The sequence below is a fragment of the Lissotriton helveticus genome, chromosome 3_2 (genome assembly GCF_964261635.1).
Source record: "Lissotriton helveticus chromosome 3_2, aLisHel1.1, whole genome shotgun sequence".
Taxonomy (NCBI): Eukaryota; Metazoa; Chordata; class Amphibia; order Caudata; family Salamandridae; genus Lissotriton; species Lissotriton helveticus.
The window spans coordinates 405,122,852-405,139,016 of record NC_136062.1 but is presented as its reverse complement, the minus strand read 5'-3'; positions in this window follow the sequence as shown (position 1 = coordinate 405,139,016).

The following is a 16,165-nucleotide window of genomic DNA, read 5'->3' as shown; positions in this document are numbered from 1 at the left end:
AGAGCGAATAGTGCATTCGCTGCACGCATGCGCACAGTACAGCTAAGGCCAGGCGCGCGGGGATGTAGGTAGTAGGATATTGAGTGGCGCGACGCACAGAGGGCATACTGAGTATGATAGTGGAACCCCGGATATTAGTTATAGCGCGGGGTACTAGGGCCATACTGAATATAAATGTGCAAAAACCCCCTTATTTTTTATTGGCACAAGGCCAAGATGGAAATTTTATGTGAAGGAGGTCGTGACAATGGCAACTTACAATGATAAGTAAGGCCCATGGACGGACTGGTGCAGCAGAAAGATGATATTCCTAAAGAGAAATTCTTAGGGAATAGTCTTAAAGAAATGTACAAGGACAGTGGTCTCATGCAAATTTTAGTGCTAGTTCGCATAACAACAAGGACATGTTAGAACCACCCTGGACATGTGTGGTGCGTAGTTTGACAGTTAGTGTGCCACCATTAGGATATCTTACAGTGCCGTCCAGGCAATGTCATCGTTCAGACCCCTTTTGTCACTATTAAGGGAAAAAATCCATTTCTGCTCTTTCAAAAAGAGGAATCTGGTGATGTCACTAATATGAGATGGAATGAAAGGCTGTTCCAGAATGACCCACCTGAGGTCTTCTGCGGAGTGTTTTTGAGCGAGGAAATGATCAGTCAGTCTGGTCGATTGTTTTTGGCAACGGATGGTGCTCTTATGTTCTCCAATCCTCAGCTTTATTTTCCTGGTTGGGAATCCTATGTATCTCAATGAGCAGGGACAAGTGATCATATATATGACCCTTTCAGTATTACAATTCGTATGCTTCTTGAGAAACCAGGTTCTTCCAGACCCCAAGTCAACTTGTTCAGCTTTAGAGGTTTGTGGGCAAGCGCTACACGAGCCACATGGATAGTGGCACTGTACAGGTGGTAAATCCCAAAGTGTGTTGGATCTAACCGGTTCTTGGGACCGTGGTCTCGTGTGGACTAAACTGTCCCGAAGAGAGGGTGCTCTTTTAAAAGAGAACAATGGTAGGGGAATGTTTTCATTGGAAATATTGAGAATATTCCAATGTTTCCTTATTGTCTTTTGAATGTTATTTGAAAGCGCACAAAAAGTACTGACAAAGGTTAAACAATCCAGGGTTGGCTTTTGCTGTCGTTTCTCAAGCAGAGAGTCTCGGTGATTGTTCGAGGCGCGTTTCCAAGCTTTTTTTACCAGATCTTTAGGGTAGCGTCTCGCTTGTAATTGTTGTGACAAGTGGTAGGCATGTTTGTTGAACAAATCTTTGGAAGAGCAGTTCCTTCTCAACCGGAGGAACTGACCGACTGGCAAATTTGCACGTAATGCACGCGGATGATGACTATTAAAAAGTAGAAGGGAGTTCCTTGCCATAGGTTTTGTGTAGAGCTCACTTCCTAACTTCCCATCTGCTGGAAAGATGGAGAGGTCAAGGAACGATAGTCTCTCATGGCTAACCTCAATGGTGAATTTGAGGTAAGGGTTCTGATCGTTAAGCCATTGGTGAAACAAATGTACCTCGTCTGTTGAGCCTCGCCATACCACAAAAATATCGTCTATGTACCTCTTCCATAGCACCAGTTGATGGAAAAAAGGATTGCTATGGTTGAGGACATGATCTTGCTCGAATTGGTGGACATAAAGGTTGGCGAGGCTCGGGGCAAAAATGCTCCCCATTGAGGTTCCCGAGATTTGGAGGAAGAACTCATCCTCGAATTTGAAAAAGTTTTCAGTCATGGCTAACTTTGCACAGTCCATGATAAAAATGGATAGGGGTGATGGTATCAAGGGTGCACTGAGACAACAGCTGTCTGATAGTCTCCAGAGTCTCTAACTGTGGAATACACGTGAAGAGAGACTCAACGTCAAAGCTGACAAGAAGGTCAGTCTCCACATTGAACTGCACATCTGGCAATAGTCGCAAGACATCGGCAGTGTCCTGTAGGGGATCACTGAAATATTATCGACGGACACATTATCGACTTACCAAAATATCGTTGACAAATTATCGAGAACAAAAATATCGACTTACTATACTTATTACACAAACTACAAAAATATCGACTAAAAAATATCGAGTACTAACTATATCGAAAACATAAATATCGCTTAAAAAAATATCGACTACAATTATATCGTTGGACATGAAATTAGCCCTAACACTACAAAAATATCGACTACAAAAATATAGACTACCACAATATCGTTAAAAAAATAATATCGAGTTCATGTTTGCACACTTTTCTTTCTAAAATACCATCTTTATCATCAATAAAAGTCATTTCTCTGTAAAAAAAACTTTTCACATATAATACCTGTTTCTTACATAAAATTACTATTAATCCACATTTACTATACATTCTATTACATGCATTTTATCATTTTCTATTATTCTTTGCATTTAACTAACATTTTCATTACTTATTTTCACATATAAATATATTTCATTTAAACACGAACCTGCTTTAATGCGGGAACAACCACATACCACCATTCTCACATCAACAAACACTCCAATTAACTTAAAAAAATTCAAACTAGCCTATACTATGCTTCCTTACATCCTACAACCAATCAAATCAAAGCACACATAACACATATACTATAAAAGGGCTACATGCATTCTACCATTTGTTGCTGCTACCTATCTGGAAATTAGATGCCAACACTTTGAAGATTTTGTTGCAGAATAAACATCTTTAAAGATCCAGCTTACTACCTAATTAATCAAGTAAGTAACACAGCATTTTAGTAGAAAACTACATTAGAAGTGCACTATTTTCCTTACATCTCCTAACTCTTAGACTTATTTTATTTTCATGTCTTCCTACTTTTCTGATAGAAACTACTCCAACACAATTCCTATTACATGGTCATATTTCTTCATGTGCAAAATCAGATAGTAAGTATATAATAATTCTCTGTTACACACCAACTGCTTTGTTTAAACACTAATTTACAAGAGTATTTATTTTTCATTGACATTATATTTACAGATATACAGAAATGGTGCTATTTCTACAGCAAAAACGATAAAACTAACCTAATTACACATGTAAGTATAGATGTGTTTGTTATAAAACGGCCAATTTCATTAATGCACATTTTTAAACAACATATCTTGCTTTTTACATCTTCCCTATAGATCATTTGAAAAATCCAAGATCAACTATAGCAAAACACAAAAATTACCCTTCAGAAAAAAGTAAGTATAATTGTTATTTGCTAAAATGTTGGCACAAAAAACGCTAACTATATTCTTAACACCATGTTATTTATTTTAAATTGCCTCTACAGATATTCAGAAAACATCATACATCTATTCTACATATCATATGAAAACATACTACACAAAATATACCAATATAGAAGAATCGCCTTGTAAAAAATGTAAGTATATTTATCATTTTTCTAAAACTGCCTAAAATAACACAGTCTATGTTCTTAACAACATCTTATCTATTTTATATTTCCTCTACAGATATTCTGAATACATCATACAGCTATTCTACCTACAACAAAGAAAACGACATATTTAGAAGTTAGTATACGTTTAAATCTGTTACATTTCCAAACGGTTCAGTATTAAAATTATAATATTTTGCTTTTATTTCTTCTATCTACTCTACAGATCATACCTGTACTAAATTGATGAACTCCAGCAATTACTACTATTCTACTATTTAAACAAGTAAGTATATGTAATGTTTACATCAAATGCACTAGTAGACAAAAATGACAATTGCTTTTGAGTAGGAAATACATTTGTTATATATAAACATTAACGTTGTTTTTCTATATTTTCATACCAACAGCAAATAAAGACATACATACAAGAACATCATTCAAAAGACATTTCTGCTTCTGTGACTACTACTTTGATTAACTGTAAGTATAAATGCATCACTAATGATGTTAGCACCACATAAGTAAAAAAATGTGTACTGATTTTGTTTCTTTCTACTCTTTCCTAGAACAGGTAAATCAAAATGACTGAAGGTGCAGAATTTGTCATGTCTCAGAAAAATAAATTGCTATTATGCTACATGGGTTATGTGTATAATCAGGAGAGACAAAGTGGTAGAAAGGTTTTTGGGAAGTGTACACAATATTACTCCAACAAATGTTATGGGAGGGCCACTACCAAGGAAACTAATGTGCTATTTACTAGAGAACATAATCATCCCCCAAATGTCACCGAAATTGAAATTAGAGATGCCTTAGAAAGTATTAAAAGTGCTAGCACACAAAGTGACAAACCCACCACCCAAATACTTAAAGAAGAACTGGTAAAAATCCCTAACCATGCTTCAGGGCAACTACCCTCTATTGATTCCCTGAAACGCACAATTGCACGCACCAAACGACTCAATAGCACAACCCAACCCAACCCAACTTGTTTTGAAGAAATTATTATTTCACCCGAAATGGCCATCACACACAATAAAGATAAATTTATTCTTTTTGATAATGAAAGCAGTACAAACAGAATAATTATGTTTGCAACTGCAAGTAATTTACGAAAAATCCAACAGTGTCCCCAATGGATGATGGATGGAACATTTAAACCCTGCCCAAAACCTTTTTACCAACTGTATTCCATCCACGGTTTATACCATCATTCTAATATACCTTTCATTTACTGTTTGCTACCCAACAAACAGCAAACAACCTACACCGAAATTTTAAATGTTCTCAAAACGGAAATCAATAATTATTTTCCCGAAAAAATAATTATTGATTTCGAATTAGCTATGATAAATAGCATTTTGAGAACATTTCCCCACACAGCAATCCAGGGTTGCTATTATCATTTTAATCAGAGTATATGGAGGCATCTCCAAAAATCTACTTTAAGTGTACTATACTCTACAGATAGCACCTTTGCCTATCAAGTTAAAAAGTTAATAGCCCTGGCCTACGTCCCTGTTACAGATGTTGCTGAACATTACAATTTATTAATTGACAGCGCATATTATAAGAGGAATGAGGATAAGCTAACACCATTGCTAGACTATTTTGAAGACACTTGGGTGGGAAGGTTGCACAGATCAGGACATCGACGCCAGCCCAAATTCCAAATCCCTTGGTGGAATGTCTATCTCAGTACTTTAAACCAAGAGGCGAAAACCAACAACAGTGTTGAAGGGTGGCATAATGCTTTCCAAGCAACTACAAACAGAGGCAAACCCACATTCCACAACCTTCTTGAAGCTTTGAAAAAAGAACAAAGCTATCAGGAACTAAGAATGGAACAATCAGTGTCACAAATAGGGCCCAAACTCACTAAACAAACCCAACAAATGTTCCGACTACTTCAAAGTCAAGTCACATTATACCCTACAACTAGAGGTTTAGAATACCTGGCAATAATAGCAAAAAGTCTTCTATAAAAATGTCAAGTAAATATACGAATGTCTTCTTACAATACTAATAAAAATCACATGTCATAAACATATATAATGAATTATAAATGAAACATATTTGTTTGACAAACTTTTAAAAAATATGTAAAAAAATTCGTAACAAATATGCAATGTTTATAATTTTTTATAACATACACATAACATTAGAAATCGACATTTCCCACCCAATCAAAATTGTAAAATAAATACAAAAAATTTTGGGAATTAAGAGACGCAATCAAGGAAAAATCAATCCATACAATCCAATCCAATATCTTACTATTCCAATATGGGAAACCCTCAAAAACCCGAAAATAAATTGTAAAACGTAAAAAAACGCTCCAGAAAATCCCGAAAACAGTAGTGTGTACACGTTAGGATTTAAAGTTATATACACACAATTTTAAACAAACGGTCACGCATATCAAAGTATCAATCCGATTCGAAACCCTCCAAAAAACCCGAAAAAGGTTTAAAAAGTGAAAAAACCGCTCCAGGCAAACACGAAAAATAGGAGATAAAAGTCAAAATATAAGCATAATAACTTAAACATTTGTTTCTCCGTTAAAAAACACGCTTCCTTCCATGTAGTTTTCATGCGAGGAACAGAAACCTGTAAAATAACATACATAACGAAAGCCACCCACAAATACCCCCTTCACATTAGTAAATATACTAACAATTAACATTAACCATGTAAGAAGACATTTCCGAACAATTAAAATTAGACTTGAAGGAAAAAAAGCACGACACATCTATAACGCAGACTTTTCACCCAAACGCTACTTAAACTAATAATACATACACCAAAAAACACTACAGAGTTTGATTACACCCTCAAACATGACCACTTACTTATAATTAGTATTACAAAATAACCTTACCTCTCTCCAAGCGAAGCAACTCCCAACCGCGAGCTTCTCCAGTCCTGAATGGAGCGCAATAACCTTACGCGGTAAAAAAGTAGTCCCCTTAACCCATTTGTGTAAAAGGATAATAGAATAAACAATGTGAAATAAAAAATATATAATACATACACATGTATAATGTAACAAATTAATACACTATACTCATGACAATTTTTATTTATTAACAAAAAATAATATATTTAATATTAATTAATATATAATATGTATTATATATTAATAATATAAAATAATTATGTAAAACTTTGAATAAAAGATGTAAATATTTAGTTATTCTGTATATTTATAATAATAATTTTTTGTATAATTTTTATAAAACATTATAAATGTTTATGGGAATAATTAATAATGATAAATAATATAACTTATTTATTGTTATTAATATAACAAGTAGAACCATTTAGTATATAAAGAATGCCCTGAAAAAAGTCTCTATTTTATCTGTGAATATATATATTTTTGTTAATAATCAATGAATGTTTATGTTTATTAATTAATAATAATAATAATTATTAAAATAATTATTATTTTTATTAATTATTAAAAAAATATTATATAATTATTTCTAATTATAACAAAATTATATAATTGCTTTACTAATATTTGATAAATACCAGATATTATAATTAAACATATTGTTTCCCTATACAATTATAAACTTTACAACCAAAGCGATTTATATGTTTTATGTAAAAACAACATTGTGTGAAATATACACCAAGAAAATTTATTTTGGTATTTCAATTTATCCTAAGAAATGTAATAATAGTCATGTTACTTGTTACAAAGAAATATGTATTATATATTTTATTATATTAATATTTAATATTAACATTATTAAATATTAATGTAAGAAATATATAACAAATCATTGTTTAATGTATTTCTATATAAATACTTTAAATTGTAAATGACTGATGGGAATATGTAAAATTTACTGAAAGAATCTAGTAATCCAAATTATTGTTTACATTGACCACATGTATATAAATGTAAAGATGTTATTGTGTGAATAATAAAAGTTAAAAAAAATGTGATGTTATATTTGTTTTTGATTTTATTGTAGTACACAATAAAAAAATTAAAAATTGTTTAATAAACTGATTTGAAAACATCTATGTTGCATAATTTTTTATTATTAAAATACAGTAATGAACAAATGTATACAAATGTGCTGCACACTGACCAATTTTATATGTATTGTTACTACTCCAGTCAATCTAAAATCATAGAAGCTGCAGGACACTAGCAAAAATTATTTTACTATTCCTACTACACTCAAGGTAATACCATAAAATGTGGTGGAGACTAACCAATGTATTTTTATTAATCCAACTCCAGTGTTGGTAATATTACTGATGGTGCTGGACACCAACCAATTAATAATTAGAATTCCAACTCCACTCTAGCTACTGTCTGGAAACATGCTAATACATAAATAGTTTTTATCTAAATAAAGTGTACTAATGTAAAGTTATAATAATATCTATTTTCGTGTGATAAATTTAATGTATCACTGTTAAGTTAAACTATACATCAGCACTCTAAAATACCCAAAACTGTCCCAAAACACTAAAAAGACCCCTTGACCCTAAAGGCCAAAACTGACCCAGAACACTACAAATACCCCTTTATCAACAAACTGAAAACTGACCCTGAACCCTACAAATACCCCTTTACCCACAAACTGAAAACTGACCCTGAACCCTACAAATACCCCTTTACCCACAAACTGAAAACTGACCCTGAACCCTACAAATACCCCTTTACCCACAAACTAAAAACTGACCCAGAACCCTACAAATACTCCTTTACCCACAAACTGAAAACTGACCCTGAACCCTACAAATACCCCTTTACCCACAAACTAAAAACTGACCCTGAACCCTACAAATACTCCTTTCCCAACAAACTGAAAACTGACCCTGAACCCTACAAATACTCCTTTCCCAACAAACTGAAAACTGACCCTGAACTCTACAAATACCCCTTTACCCACAAACTGAAAACTGACCCTGAACCCTACAAATACCCCTTTACCCACAAACTAAAAACTGACCCTGAACCCTACAAATACTCCTTTCCCAACAAACTGAACACTGACCCTGAACCCTACAAATACTCCTTTCCCAACAAACTGAAAACTGACCCTGAACTCTACAAATACCCCTTTACCCACAAACTGAAAACTGACCCAGAACCCTACAAATACCCCTACAACCACAAACTGAAAACTGACCCTGAACTCTACAAATACCCCTTTACCCACAAACTGAAAACTGACCCTGAACCCTACAAATACCCCTACAACCACAAACTGAAAACTGACCCTGAACCCTACAAATACTCCTTTCCCAACAAACTGAAAACTGACCCTGAACCCTACAAATACCCCTACACCCACAAACTGAAAACTGACCCTGAACCCTACAAATACTCCTTTCCCAACAAACTGAAAACTGACCCAGAACCCTACAAATACCCCTTTACCCACAAACTGAAAACTAACCCTGAACACTACAAATACCCCTTTACCCACAAACTGAAAACTGACCCTGAACCCTACAAATAGCCCTTCACCCACAAACTGAAAACTGACCCTGAACCCTACAAATACTCCTTTTCCCACAAACTGAAAACTGACCCTGAACTCTACAAATAGCCCTTTACACAAGAATAGAAAACTGACCCTCAACCTCAAAAATACCCATTTACCCACAAACTTAAAAAATTCCCAAATCCCACTAAATACACCTTCACTCACGACTACCAAAATTACCCTGAACCCTAAACAATTAACCTATAACAAAAAATATGAAACTAAGCCAGAACACTATAAATAATAATGAACACAACATTAAACATAAATATATAAAAAAAACAAATTTTTTTCAAAAAACTATTATAAAATATATGATCACATTACCTATAATAATAATTTAGATTAATTAATATTGTTTAATTCCAATTAATTAATTAACATCAACATTAATTAACACATTACATTTAAATGTATACAATTAATGTAATTAAGTCATTATTATAAATTAATTACCAATTAATTTATTTAAATGATATGCAATATATTAATGACATCATTAACTAATTATAATTAATGTGTTAGCAATTAATAAATGTAAATAATATACTAATTCTTAATACAATAAATCACTAATTATTAATTAATAACCAATGTATCAATGAAAATCATATACAAAATATTTTGTAAAATATTAATTAATAATAATCAATTAATCAATTAATCAATTAAATTATATGCTAATTAATCAATTAAACAATTAACTAATTAATAATAATTAATTACCAATTACAATCTAATTAAAACAATTACCACACATATATTAACTAATTAATTATTAATAAATTACTTCCCACCCTATTCCCCTATAAACCCACAACCCGCTCCTAAACATTAATACAATAAATCACTAATTATTATTAATTAATAACCAATGTATCAATGAAAATCATATACAAAATTTTTTAAAAAATATTAATTATTAATAATCAATTAATCAATTAATCAATTAAATTATATGCTAATTAATCAATTAAACAATTAACTAATTAATATTAATTAATTACCAATTACAATCTAATTAAAACAATTACCACACATATATTAACTAATTAATTATTATTAAATTACTTCCCACCCTATTCCCCTATAAACCCACAACCCGCTCCTAAACATTTGGTACTATTTATTTATATATTATATATATATTATTTTATAAAATCAATATTTTCTAACATTTTCTCGATATTTTTTACTTTCACTATATTTCGATATTTTGTCTAGTCGATATTTTTAAGTCGATATTTTTGTATTCGATATTTTTGGGTCATTTTTGCAGTCGATATTTTTTTCAACGATATTCCTATAGTCGATATTTTGTTAATGTCGATATTTTTCCGTTGATATTTTGTCCATTCGATATTATGTAGTCGATATTATGTCCAGTTACCTCCTGTAGGAATGTAGGCATAGCCTTCACAATAGGTTGGAGGAAATGATCCACAAAGGTGGATACGGGCTCCAATAGGTTCCGTGCTCTCCATGCAACTGGAGTCAAGCTATCCTGGCTGAAGACGGGTGAAACCCCGAAACCTGTCCTAGGATGACTGTTTCCAGTCCAGGGAGGACCTGGCCTGGCATGGTGGGCTGAACTGTTTCCATTGGGCGCAGGGTCAAGACTGATTTGCATATGGCTGGGTCCAAACTGGAATGGCATGGTGAGCACAAAAACGATGTATTTAGGCCCAGAACTCTGTACTGGGGTGAATACAATACATTGTACTGTATTCTGTCCATCAATTGTTCTTTTTTCATCAGTCGCTATGTAAATACATTTTTTTTCCACTCAAGGGTAAAAGAAATAAAAATACAATGAAAGGTAACATCTACATCGTGGTGACGTAATGCACAAGGAAAGCACAAGCAGCTTGGGCTACAAACCCATGTTCCGTGTAGAGCCTTATTTTGTAATTAAGACTTAATCACGCCTCCTCGTCTCCCTGGAGCGCCACGGGGATAAAACTGGCTTCTTACAGTCTGTTCGTGTACACGAGTATCTGACATCACTACGGGTACCAGACGCCACACAGTGATGGAGACGCTGCTTGTACCACTGCCTGTAGATTATCTTTGTGGCTTTTATGAGGGTGATTCATCCTGGAGTTCTCTTGTAAACACTGGCTGTTGTTTTATCTTTTCTTCCTAGGCTTCCCCACGACCCTTCTCCGTGGTCCTACTGTTTCTGCTTTAATTAAATCTAATTGTGTGTAGAATCATCATGGAATTAGGAAATATGTGCTCCTTGTTTCTGTGGGATATAAATGCACTTATTTCCGAACATTTCCATTTTTATTGTTGTTTTTATAGCGCACATTGTAAATTATATCACCTCTTGGTGCTATTTCTTGCCCATGCTGGCGCCAGCCAAATAGTACATAATAAGCGAGTCTGGCTGCTTTCAGATTGATGGTCCTATAAACCCAGGCTAAGCAGTGGGGCTTAAAGTTTATTGTTTTGCGATTTTTCCAGAAAATGTGATGTTTGTTCAGGACTGGAGAGAAATGTGCAACCATTGAAGAAATGAGGACAGGTGTCTATGAAACAGCATGGACCTTGGGATGAGAGGTGACCTCTAGGCATCTGTAGGAGGCAGACTGATGCTAGGCGTGGAGCTCTTGAAGACAACTCGATATCACAGAAAGGGGTGCGATGTTCACTCAGTGAGGAAAGAGAAATGTTTTTAGGGATCTACGAAAGGAAAGGTGGTTGGATTCTGTACGCAGGTGTGAGGGAAGGGAGTTCCAGAGTCTGGCAGCGTTGAATGAAAATAATTGGCCAACCTGTTAGCCACTAAAAACAGTTGCTAACATCGCTATCGCCTATTATCAACGCAGGCGTAGCGATGGAAATATTCGCGCTAAGCGCGAATATCTCCAAAAGCTAACGCCTGCTCAGACCAGTTCTTAGCTATTATATCCAATGGGAGGTGGATATAATGGCTGAGACCCTATTGGTGTTAATGCGTGAATATCGCTGTATTCTCAGCAATATTCACGCATTTCGCCACTATCGCCGAATATTTTATCGCTTTAGAGATAAATATTGCTAATAGCACGTTATCTCTGCGATAATATCCGGCGATGCTTGGCGATAAAAAAAACTCGCTTAGCCCATTTAGCGATAAATATCGCTAGATGTTGGTGATATGCCCCCAGGTTCTTAGTTTTGGAACGAAGGGATCTGTTGGGCTCGTAAGGCTGGATAATACTGTGATGAGTAGAGGGCCCAGTTTTAAATAAAGATTTATGAACAATGCACAAGGATTTGTATTTAACTCTCTCCTGAACTGGCAACCAGTGGAGTGATTTCAGGGCAGATTTGGAAGAGTGGTATTTAGGAATGTCCAATAAGAGTCTTGCTGCCCAGTTTTGAGTAGTCTGTAATTTGGAGAGAGTGGCAACAGGAGCACCCAAGTAGAGGGCATTAGCATAATCCAGCCTAGATAGAACCAGAGGCTGGACCTTGATTTTCCTAGCCTGAAAAGGCAGGAGAGGAAGGACCTTCCGGATCATTTTAAGGATCCCGTAGCATAAGGCCGTCTTCCGAGCCGGAGTTTTAAATGTAAGTTCATGATCGATCCATACACCCAAACTCTTTAACTGGGTCTTAGGAGTGGGGAATGGACCCATGGAGGTAGGCCAGATTTCAATCAAATCATGGGAAGTGTGATTACCCAGGATCATAATTTCACTCTATCCCCCATTCAATTTTAGGAAAGAGTCGCTCATCCATCTTGCAATTTCTTCCAGGCACAGGCGAAGGCAGGGAGGGGAACTTTCTGCTCTATTTAGCCCAATCACCAGTTGTGTATCATCTCCGTAGATGACTATGTGAACTCCAAAGGGTAAGACTGCCTCAGCGAGGGTGCAGGTATAAGCATTAAACAAGATGGGGCTTAGGGAAGATCCCTGCGGCACTCCACAGCGGAGGGGTGTCCTTTTGGAGGTGACTTCATTGTCCAAGACTTGGAAGGATCTGTTGTTCAGAAAAGAGTGCAGCCATGCCAGGGCAGTACCAGTGATACCTAATTTACTGAGTCTATGGATCAGAATCTGATGGTTTACGGTATCAAAGGCCACGCTGAGGTCAAGAAGGTGGACCACTGCGGTGCCACCGGAGTCTTCTATCTTACTTGATGCTTCCACTACTGAGAGAAGGGCCGTCTCTGTTTCCTGTAGTGGGCGAAAACCTGTCTGAGTCCGTTGGAGAAGGTTATGAGTCTCCAAGTCAGATGATACTATTAGATTGAAATATTTTTCGGTAATTTTACTTACCCAGGGAGCAAAGGAATAGGGCAGTAATTTACCAGGTCGGAGGGATCAAGGCTACGTTTTTTAAACAGAGCCTTAACCATGGCTTCCTTCCACAAGGGAGGCACTACCCCCAAAGAGAGTGAGATGTTAATAAGGTCTGAGATCACAGGAGAGACCACGCCTGCTACCTGTTTAAGTTTCCCTAAAGGGCCAGGATCCTTGGGTGAGCCACTCTTCACCTTAGATAGGAGTCTTTCTAAAACAGGCATCTCCATTGCCGGGATTATGTCCAAAGTGGCCTGGTTGCAAAAAGGGGAGCTAAGGAATCCTTTTTGACGGAGGGGAATGAGGAATAGATCATTTCAACTTTGTTCGAGAAAAACTCCGCTAGCTTATCACATTGAGCTCCCGAAATATCAGGGGCGACAGGTGGAGGGGGAACTTTGGAGAGAGTTTTAACTATACTAAAAATCTCACGAGAGGAGTTGGGTGCTGCTAAGATTTTATTTCCATAGCAGTCTGTCTGAGCTGCCTTGATTTTAGCTTTATAATGATGAATGCTTTCTCTATATATTTTAATTTTTTCTTATCAGGCGAGAAGCTTCTCCTCCAACCTCTCTCGAGTTTTTTGCAATTTTGTTTCAGGCCCATAGTATAGATGAATACTAGGGTTTTTGGGTGACTCCCCTTTTGTTTTTAATGCTTTTTACGGCAGCAAGAACATCTAAGGATTTTTGGACCCAATTGTTAAAATTGTCATTGGCCGTGACCGCGTTTAAAGAGGGCGCTGGTTTAGTTTCTTCCAATACTGAGGTCCATTGTTCGATTGAGAGTTTGGACCAGGGACGACTTTTTGAATAGTTTGGGAATTTACATGGGGCTTAATGGGGTGGTGACCAAATAAGAGGAATAAGAAAACGGTCTGACCACGGGACAGGAATGGGTTTCCCTCCAGATAGATCCTCTTAATTCGAAAAAATGGGGTTTAATAAATGACCCTTTATATGAGTGGGTTCACAAATTTTTTGAATAAGATGGAAGCTGCTAAGTCCTTGGTAAGTTTGTTTGCAGATGTATGAAGAGGGTCATCAAATGGAGATTAAAATCCCCCAGTAAAGTAAAATTGGCCAATGAACTAGCCAGGTTTGCAGCCAGGACTGGTTGTGAGTTACAGAATTCCACTGAGGGACCAGGGGTTCGCTATATCAGGATACCAGAGAAGGTGAGGACTGAAGAGAACTCAATGAAAAAGCAGTATTCTCACAGTCCGGGACAGGGCTGCCAGTCAGATGGCAAGTTAAGCCATGTTTATAAATGATGGCTTTCCCGCCCCCCTTCCCTGAAGGCGGGTCCAACCTAAAAATGGAATAAAAGCTTGGTAAAGCCTGGATGAGATTGGGGTGGTAAACTGGGGGTAAGCCATGTTTCAGTAAGAAACAGTATCTCAGGCAGTTCCTCCTCAAGGAGGATAGAGATTTCCGCTGTATATTCAGACAATTTAATACAAACATTTTATATCTCTGTAGTTTAGTAGGGGCGGGCTGAGTGGAGCTCCTCTTGGCTGTAACTAATGAACTAATGATTCTGCACTTAAAACCATATACTTGGGGGAGGAGCTTCGCGCGCGTCCAAGATGGCCACGTGAGCTCGGGGCTCCCGAGACCCCCGCAGCCGCCGGGAATATCCTGTAAATTATCCTGATCTTTCGACACGGACCTGAATGACTGATTGAAGGTGGCACTGAATGAGACATTCCGCGACCGGCTCCAATTTCGGGGAGTGAAGTTGTGGGGTCTGGGAGTTTGGGGCCTGTGCCGGAAGGTGACCGGGGTCCTGGGTGAGTAGCGGCCCGGTCCCGAGTTGAACAACATCGGATCGATCGACCGGAAATGGCCGGTCCGGACACCCATTTTGATTTCCGGTCACGGATACGTGGATTGTGGGTGCCCTCCTCTCGGGCTTCCCCCCCCTATGGATGTGTCCCCCCCTTGAGCACTGGTCGATTGTGGACGAATGTGCTGTTCTTGAGGTGGTGGCATGGTGGGTGACGACGATTTGCTCGAGCGAGGACGGAGGAGTGGAGGGCCGTTCCGTGCTTTGGTGGTAGGACTGGCCCTTGCGATGGCAACGAAACCGGAGGTGGAGAAGGCCCAGGTGAGATCGGCCAGGACGAGCCGCACAGTGCAGTCTAATAAATTGGACCGATACACGGTATCAAAGGGTTCGTCTGGGGGTGTGTGGTTGGGCACAAGATGGCGGTGCGGTGTTTAAAATGATGTCGCTCCCTCGGTTTTTGTACGCGTTGCAAAATTCAATGGACCTGGTGCCGTTGGCCTATTTCATGGAGATAGAGGCTCTCCAGAGACAGCTCCTCTGGGGGGTAGTGCCCGGATTGCTTATAGTAAGTTGACTCTTCCTTCGTATGATGGAGGTATCGGGCTCCCGGACATACGCAAGTATTATTGGGCCTCTCAGTTGGCTGCACTGAACAACATAGTGTACGGGATTCCGGGAGACCCGGGTTATGCCATGGATCAGGGTCAAGCACCTGGTGGTTCGCATGAGAGGGCTTTGTACTCCAGACCTGGTAGATTTCCTCTGACTGGGCCTACTGCTCATGTGGTGCGCGTCTGGCATGCTGCTAACAAAAGTTTGGGGTGGGAGGGTAGACTTACACTGGCCACCCCTTTGTTGAATTTGGAGAAGTTGGGCAGTATGTGGAAGTCTAAGGGTTTTGATAAGTGAGACCTAATTGGCATTGTGAAGATTGGGAATGTGTGGGGGATGGGTACGGTCCACACGTTTGAGTCCTTGGTAGCCCAGTACAAACTGCACCAGAACGAATATTTTCGCTACCTGCAGGTGAGGCACGCGTTAGTCACCCACGTCCCTAAGGATACGGTTCTCCCGGAGGCGTCTCCTCTGGAGGACCGGGTATTGGATGGCCTTATCCCTGAAAAAACGATTTCGCTGATC